Source organism: Macrobrachium rosenbergii, chromosome 1 (assembly GCF_040412425.1).
Source record: "Macrobrachium rosenbergii isolate ZJJX-2024 chromosome 1, ASM4041242v1, whole genome shotgun sequence".
In the NCBI taxonomy this organism is placed as follows: domain Eukaryota; kingdom Metazoa; phylum Arthropoda; class Malacostraca; order Decapoda; family Palaemonidae; genus Macrobrachium; species Macrobrachium rosenbergii.
The window spans coordinates 16,858,569-16,867,369 of record NC_089741.1 but is presented as its reverse complement, the minus strand read 5'-3'; the positions used below and the strand labels follow the sequence as shown (position 1 = coordinate 16,867,369).

At 35.8% G+C, this 8,801-nt stretch overlaps 1 long non-coding RNA gene across 1 annotated transcript; it reads left to right on the top strand.

Moving 5' to 3' along the window:
* The first annotated feature begins 4,994 nt into the window (after positions 1-4,994).
* Positions 4,995-8,319, top strand: LOC136841490 (uncharacterized). The gene is made up of 3 exons (XR_010853963.1): positions 4,995-5,088; positions 7,424-7,630; positions 8,125-8,319. It is a non-coding gene; the product is annotated as an uncharacterized lncRNA (long non-coding RNA).
* Positions 8,320-8,801: the final 482 nt, after the last annotated feature.

Here is an 8,801-nt window from a genome sequence, read left to right as displayed (position 1 = left end):
AAAGGCCTGTCTACCAGCACTCTATCAAGGAACATAGTAGTGCCCATCAATGCCAGCACTTCATAAGAACACAAAAAACTGGTTGGTAAAATCAGTCATTGCTGCCTCCAATAAAAGGAGGCCCTCTCCATCCTCCGATGGAAACCATGGTTGAATGTATCCAGGAAACCCTTCTCCCTACTACCATCAGGAGAACAGCAAAAGGTGCCCGTGAGATAATCCTGCAGCCACCCTACAAGCAGAACTCCCAGGATCTGGTGCCAGCAAATCGGTACCTTTGGCGCTCCGCCAGACTCTCCCGGATGAGTCATTACGCTCCCAACCAATAGGAAGAGCCCCCTTCCTCCTGCCTCTTAATAGCCAAACAAAAAAACACCTAAAATCTCTGTAATCCTGCTTCGTTCGCCTTTTCGTAAACGATAGAGGACTATCAAAATGTCAAGGAATAAATGAGCTTTGCACCACTGTTATACAAATTACCTTCTGCTAAAAAGAAACTCATTCAAGAGATTGAGAGACTGCAAATATAAATTCAGTGGCATCCAGACAGCCATTCTTTTTAATGAAGTTTGTTTGAAAGAGGGTGTTCTTCTGAAACATTATTTTTTCCCATATTTACAAAGTTAAGAGGTCATCAATGAAACCAGAGTTCGGACTCATGACGCCACCCAAGGGTAGCAAAAGAGAGTAATGGGTTCTCCAAGGAACCTTCCATTCTCGACAGACTGCCATTCTGCAAGCCCTAATGAGACGATTAAAATTCCCTTGTTCAAATGTAGCAGTTGTAAACCAAGAAATGACAATATGTGCCAAAAAGTGAGCTCCAAGGGCATTCACTAGCAGTCTTCAAATCAGCCAAAACAAAGATTACACTGCTGTTATATAAATATATTTTTTTTGTGCGTCCTAAATGAATTACAATATATAAAACATAATCACTTCACCATTAAGCGTATTTCTAGAGTTATGTACTGGACTGTTACCATATTTAAATTCAATCAAGGGCTCTTCTCGTAATTAAGTTGAATATCAAGTTTCTGCTCCTAGCAATGACACATTTCGACTATGCTTCTCAACGCAGTAACACTTAGTGCAAGCAGGTCGATGTCATCAACATAGTGTAAGCCCCTGAAACAATGTTCCCAGAATAGCATCTGACACAGCTACTCTAGTTTTTGCAGCAGATCATCTATAATTCAGCGGTTATTAACCCCAGAGTCGCGGCCCAAAGTTGGGTCGCCAAACCATTTCAGTGGGTCCCCAAGGGTTATAACTTTATGGGCTTATTATTTCCCCAGTACTCTTATTATAATGATTATTATTATTAGAGAAAGTATTGTATTAAGAATACATAATTCATTAATATATAAGTAGAACATTATAGAGGCATAGAACATTTAACTGAGGTCGGAAATCTTCCAAACATTGACACTTGCCTTTTAAATTTAACGGCCGTGAATCTCTGCATGTAATTTTTGTTTCTGTAACACGTTTTCATAAACATATAACTATATAAAAGGAAAATGTTTATGAGGGCATGGGCCGCCATGGTCAATTTGGACAAGATTTTGGGTCGCTGCCAAAAAAGGTAAAGAACCACTGATCTATATAAACACAAAACAGATTTGGGGAGATAATACCTCCTTGTCTCACCCCAGTACTTGCAGAAAATGTTTTTGAAAATTTCCCATAAAATCCACTCTTAACGTTTGTTTTAAATACATAATCAACAGCAGCCTGTAAGTCACAGAACACTTTTCTGGTAAACATTTGTTTGAATAACTTTTTGTGTAATTTATTGTTCAATGACTTTGCTGTTCTAATAGCAAGCCATATATGTCTTCTTACAAAGTATGCAGTTGTTTCTTGGACCATGGAGGTGCAAAGACCAATTGAATTACTTAACTCTGTTTTCATGAGAATTATCCCAACAACTATTTTACCTAATATATTTTCGGGCAGTAAGCCATAACCAGTCATTGCTGTTTACAGGATGGGTAAATATGCATGTATTTTGTCACTAGAATTAATAACATAATCTGACATGAGTCCGTTATCTGTTGAAAATTTCCGATTGCAAGACTGACATCAGTCTTACCAATTTTATGGTTAACAACCAATGATCAGACCACAATTGCAATCCGTGCGTGTATGGTTTTCTATTTTCTTTTTGAGCTTTTATCAGAATTTCTTAATTATATTTCACGCCCAATTTCTCTCTCCTAACGATGTATTTACAAACCTTAGTGTTGTGGAAAGGACAGTGCAACGTTCTTCTCTTAGTCCTTTAAACTGTTGGTGGGAGAATATTCAAGGATTCGTTCTTATCAAAACCTAAATTATATGAAAGCCATAGTAAATATATTTGAATGGTACAAATTAAGCTGTTTGATAGATATAATTAGAAAACGCAGAAATACTATTATGAATTTAGTTATCCTATGTGAAAAAAGAAAAGGCTTAGCAGTCACCCTAATCCTCGATTTTAGATTAGCTAGGTACATGGTCTGACGATTTCAATTTTCCAGTGGCCACACAGAGCCAACACCACCTTGAGCATTTTGGTGGAGAGACATTGCCTGGCGTCCTTACAATAAGAACAGTTCATATTTCAGTGACATTCATTCAGGGCCTGGTGTTTGAGGATGCTGTGTATTCATTTGCTTTTAACTTGCTTTAAGTAAGGAATATCTCGATATAAAGCAATTAGCTCTTGTGTGACGCAGCTCGTCGATTGAGTGGTCGAATTAGTCGCGCTGCCGCAGTCTGGACTTAATTAAATCTTACCAGGATAATAACAAATGTTGTACCGTATTGTGTTGTGTAATATTGAACTGTGACTGTGTGGGCAGGGCTTGGTCCCGTCATGACCAAAGATGATACAAAACGAGGCCACGGAGATTTTGGTGGCCTCGAGAAAAGCCTATTTTGTGTCAAGACTGATATTTCTCAACATATAGAAAAGAAAGCGAAGCCAGCCATCAATAATGCGAATGTACTGTATTATTAAGTGGCTAATTAGCCTAATTACATGGTGAATTTCGTGTGCCAAAACCTTAGTGTTGATATTTATTGCTGTGCTTTGTCGTTAGGGTAATTCAGTATGCAGCATTTGGATGGAAAATTCGATTTTATGAGTGAGGTAATTAGCCTAGGATAAAATAATTCTGAAATTGGGCTCGGAATTGTCTGACTTTTTTTTGTGGTTGGCCATGTATTATTGGGGCTTTGGGTTGGTTTTGCTGTAAACTGGGTTTGTAAGGTGCTGTGCCAAGTCAGCTGTATTGGTTGATTCGTTTATTAACGTTAACACGTTTATAGGTTCAGCAAATGTCCATAGTCTGCAGGTATGGTCGCAGTGCCATCACTGTGCCAATAAGTCTAGGCTGCAGCTATCTGGCATTATTATGGGTGCGCATATAAGTGCATAATTTTAAATCAAGCGATAGTTGGTACTTGAATTCTCTAATAACTATAATGGAACTAAATAACAATTTGATGCGTGAATAACTCAGGATGCAGACAAAATTCTTTTTTGTGTGTAATTTTTTAAGAGTTTAAATTCACAGAACACTAATATGTGGGATGTTGCAAAAGAAATAAATCGTATATGTGTATGGTCAGTGGTAAGAAATGGCTACAAGTTCCTCAAAATGTTTGGACTTCTTTGTATCCTGAAGAGGTTGTCTTTTCTGGTCAGGAATCTCCTTCGAAAAAGATATTTTTGGCGTCGACGTATCCTTAAAAAGGATATTTTTGTGGTCGACATGTCCTGAAGAATGATATTTTGGTGTCGACTATCTTAAAGCAAGATATTTTTGTTGTCGACGTATTCAAGAAAAAGATATTTCAGGTGTCGACGTATCCGTAAAAAAAGATATTTTTAGTGTCGACGTACTCTAGAAAAAGATATTTCAGGTGTCGATGCATCCTAAAACAAAGAAATTTTTGGTGTCGACGTATTCTAGAAAAAGGTATTTCAGGTGTCCACGATCCTAAAAAAAGAAATTTTAGGTGTTGACGTACTCTAGAAAAAGATATTTCAGGTGTCCACGATCCTAAAAAAATATTTTTGTTGTCGACGTACTCTAGAAAAAGATATTTCAGGTGTCGATGCATCCTAAAAAAAAGAAATTTTTGATTCTGCCGTACTCTAGAAAAAGATATTTCAGGTGTCAACGATCCTAAAAAAAGAAATTTTTGGTGTCGGCGTACTCTAGAAAAAGATATTTCAGGTGTCGACGATCCTTAATAAAAATATTTTTGGTGTCGACGTCTTCTAGAAAAAGACATTTCAGGTGTGGACGATTCTAAAAAAAGATATTTCTGGTGTCGACGTCTTCTAGAAAAAGACATTTCAGGTGTGGACGATTCTAAAAAAAGATATTTCTGGTGTCGACGTCTTCTAGAAAAAGACATTTCAGGTGTGGACGATACTAAATAAAGATATTTTTGGTGTCGACGTCTTCTAGACAAAAAGATATTTCAGGTGTCGACGACCCTAAAAAAGATATTTTTGGTGTCGACGACCCTAAAAAGATATTTCAGGTGTCGACGACCCTAAAACAGATATTTTTGGTGTCGACGTATTCTAGAAAAAGATATTTCAGGTGTCGACGACCCTAAAACAGATATTTTTGGTGTCGACGTATTCTAGAAAAAGATATTTCAGGTGTCGACGACCCTAAAACAGATATTTTTGGTGTCGACGTATTCTAGAAAAAGATATTTCAGGTGTCGACGACCCTAAAAAAGATATTTTTGGTGTCGACGACCCTAAAAAGATATTTCAGGTGTCGACGACCCTAAAACAGATATTTTTGGTGTCGACGTCTTCTAGAAAAAGATATTTCAGGTGTCGACGTATCCTGACACGAAAACTGATGCGTCTCCACTGTCATAGTCATTACCTGCGTGCGCGCGTCGTGCGTGGGAAAACGTGAGGAGGACAGGTCCGGTGGATGTCTTGTCGCGTCGGCAAACGAACCTCAGTCGGAGAAGGAACTTCGTTTCGTCACGACCTGTCGGTGCTGCTCCTCGGCGCCATGGCGTCCTCTCCTTTTCAGCTGCTGCCTCTGGTTCTCATATGTAAGCGAAACGATTTGAGGGAATTTGCTGTTATTTTAAATATCAACAATTGAAAGTTGTTCCTAGCCTTTTTGAGGCATGACTGATTTTATAAAATCTTCTTTTTCATTAATATTTTGAAAGTAGTGGTAACAGAGCCGTTTGAAATGGTCACATCCTGTGCATGAGCAGCCTCAGATGATTAATTGATCAGCTCCTTGGTAAACGTTTTCTCAAGATATTTGTTTATTAAACAAGCTTGTTGCCTATCTCATGGTATATATATATATATATATATATATATATATATATATATATATATATATATATATATATATATATATATATATAATTATATAAATATATATTTTATATAATTATATAAACATATTTTATATAATTATATAAACATTTTATATAATTATATAAATATATTTTATGTAATTATATAAATATTTTATATAATTATGAATATATATATATATATATATATATATATATATATATATATATATATTATATATATTATAAACCATAAGGAACTTGAAGACATCTCAGGCATTTGCAAAGTTGCTTTCGTGGCAAGGCCCTAGCCTCATTATCGAAGCTGTAAAAAAGTGCTCATACATTAAAACATCATACGAGACTTGGACTGAAAAATAGTATGCTAAAAACAATTATAAAATATTCAGTTTGAAATGCCAGGAGAAAGTATTATAATTCAGGCGGAAAGAAATAATACGAGTGACAAGGAGAATTCTGGAAAAACGTTGAAAGTCCAGGGTCAACTCATGCTAAGAAAAGAGGCAGAGTGGAGGCAGTTGGATTGTTGAACTTCGAGACTACCTGTTTTATACAAAGATTCGAGGGTTGCCGGCTGTTGAGGAGTAAGAACCCTCGACAGAATTTTAAAATTATTATATTCGATATGTATATTGCATTTTTTCACATTCTCTCGAATATTAGAAAATTCCGGATGAGATAACTGAACCCCAGAACGATAGCTGACGCCTCTGTGACAATTTCGTTTTTATATAATCATTTTTCTGAGAATTGTTTTCCTCCCAGACTATTATATAAACAGCTAAGTACGTTTCTCAATAATAAAATCATGCCAAAAATTAGGTCTCTAACAGGCCTCAAAATGCCCTTTTATTCGAGTCTTTCCTTTATTCATGATGAATCCTTCTTTACCGGAATTAATTCATTAATACGACAGTACTGTCCTGCCATAAAAAGTCAGCTCATACCCACTAATCCCCTTACCATAGGTTCCTTTTTTTAAATATAAGGACAGATTGGACCCTCTGATGACATCGAATGCTGTGCATATATTTTCTTGCCCCCGATGTAGTCAGGGGATATTTGTCGGTGCCTCTCGGAGGTTACTAGAAGTTCGCATCGATTGTCATCACAGAGGCAGTTGTCTAATCCTGAATTTTCTAATATTCGAGAGCATGTGAAAAAATGCAAAATAAATATCGAATATAATCATTTTAAAATTCTGTCGAGGGCTCGCACTCCTCAGCAGCCGGGGTAGTTCCGAAGTGAAACAATCCAACTGCCTCCACCCTTCTTTTCTGAGCACGAGTTTACCCAAGACTTTTAATTTAACGTTTCTCCTTGTCACTCGTTTTATTTCTTTCCGCTTGGATGGTAATACCTCTCTCATGGCATTTTAAACTGAATATTTTGTAATTGGTTTTATCATACTATTTTTTAATCCTGGTAATTGTATGATGTTTTAATGTATGCGTATGTTTTGTATGGTTTTGATAACGAGGCTATATATATATATATATATATATATATATATATATATATATATATATATATATATATATATATATATTTTCTAGTTATTTGCCTTTACTGAGAGGTTTTATTCAAACAAACAAACAAAATGAACGAAGGGGGACGCAACGTATAAAGAGCTAAAGTTTCGGTTGTTATTTACCGCAATAAAACTGCCAGCAAATAATGTTAATGAACACTGGTACTGTGGATAAATTTCTTTATTGCATATTTTGTTTATTGCTGTGTCATTCTTAAAAACTATTAAATACTGCAAGACACGAGATCCAACTGCCTTTCATTGCACTCCAGAACGTTCAATAAGCAAAAAGATGGGATTTTTCATCTTTACACGGCCATTTATAATACGTGCTAAAGATTAGTGGCATTGTCACAAATATACATTTAATGCTCCCTCGGAAATTCCTGCAGAGAGACTCCTGATTTCTCTCCTGATTCATTAGTGGATTAAAATAGATCGTTATTTCTACTAGTCAAAGACAAGGATTATGGCAAGAAACGGCCGTTTGAATTAAAGCCTTTTTCATTTATTCACCGTCAGTCGGATTGCTCCTCTGGCGAGTGCAGGGAAGCTGCGTTAAAATAGACGACAATCCGGACTACAAGAGTGTCATTCTTCCTAATGGACAACAGATGTGGTTCTGCAGCGATCCGACTAAGGCCTTTTCAAACAAGAATCGAGTTCAAATATCTACTTGTAATGGCGTTGGGTATATTAACAGCAGTCAGAACTGCACTGCTGTTGATGGTAAGTCTCTCTCTCTCTCTCTCTCTCTCTCTCTCTCTCTCTCTCTCTCTCTCTCTCTCTCTCTCTCGTAAATACGCAGTTACGCACAGAAGCTTTTCAACAACATTACTAAATGTTATAGACACGTAATCAGCCTCAGTTCATTTTCCTTTTTCAATATGCAACATTTTTCCGAAATCCAACAAGTGAGGGATTCACTCTGTATCGACAAATATATTATTTTATTATTATTATTGTTATTATTATTATTATACGACATCCCGTCCCGTTTAATGAACTGTTTTGTGATCGTTTTTCGCCATATATTTTTTAAATGTTTGATCCCAGAATACTTATCCATGCAGACCTTCCTTTTTCGCCTTGAGAACAGGAACAGAGATTGATCGGCAATGCCTGAACCGGAACAAGAAGCAAATCGCAAATCGTTTAACCAAGTATCATCCTGAAGGCGAGTAAAAGCAAACGACTGGTTAATTTGCGACATCTCTTTACAGCTGAAGTCACGGTGCCCTGCAAAGAGGACCCTGCGTATATCCCGCTCGATGCCGAAGCAGTCCCCCCCACTGGAGACCTCCCCGAGTACGTGCGAGTCTACAAGTGTCTGGATGGAAAGGTCTGGTTGTCGACTACAAGGATACGGTATTCCCAGTGCATCGAGGGAATGTGGACAAGCTTCGTTGATGCTTGCATGGAAAGTATGTTGATTTGATACGTATGCCGTTATGCTCAGACACGTGTATTTTATACACACACACACACACACACACACACACACACACACATATATATATATATATATATATATATATATATATATATATATATACACATATACAGTTATATATATACATTATATATATTATATAGATTTATATATATGCATTTTATATATATATATATATATATATATATATATATATATATATATATATATATATATATATATAATTATATATATAAATGTGTATAAAAATTTATACACACACATACCACACACACACACACATATATATATTATATATATATATATATATATATATATATATATATATATATATATATATATATATATATATATATATATATATATATATATAACACATACACATGTTTCCATACATGTAAATATTGTCGTTGCTCGATTAGTTTAATTAATTAATTATGGTCCCAT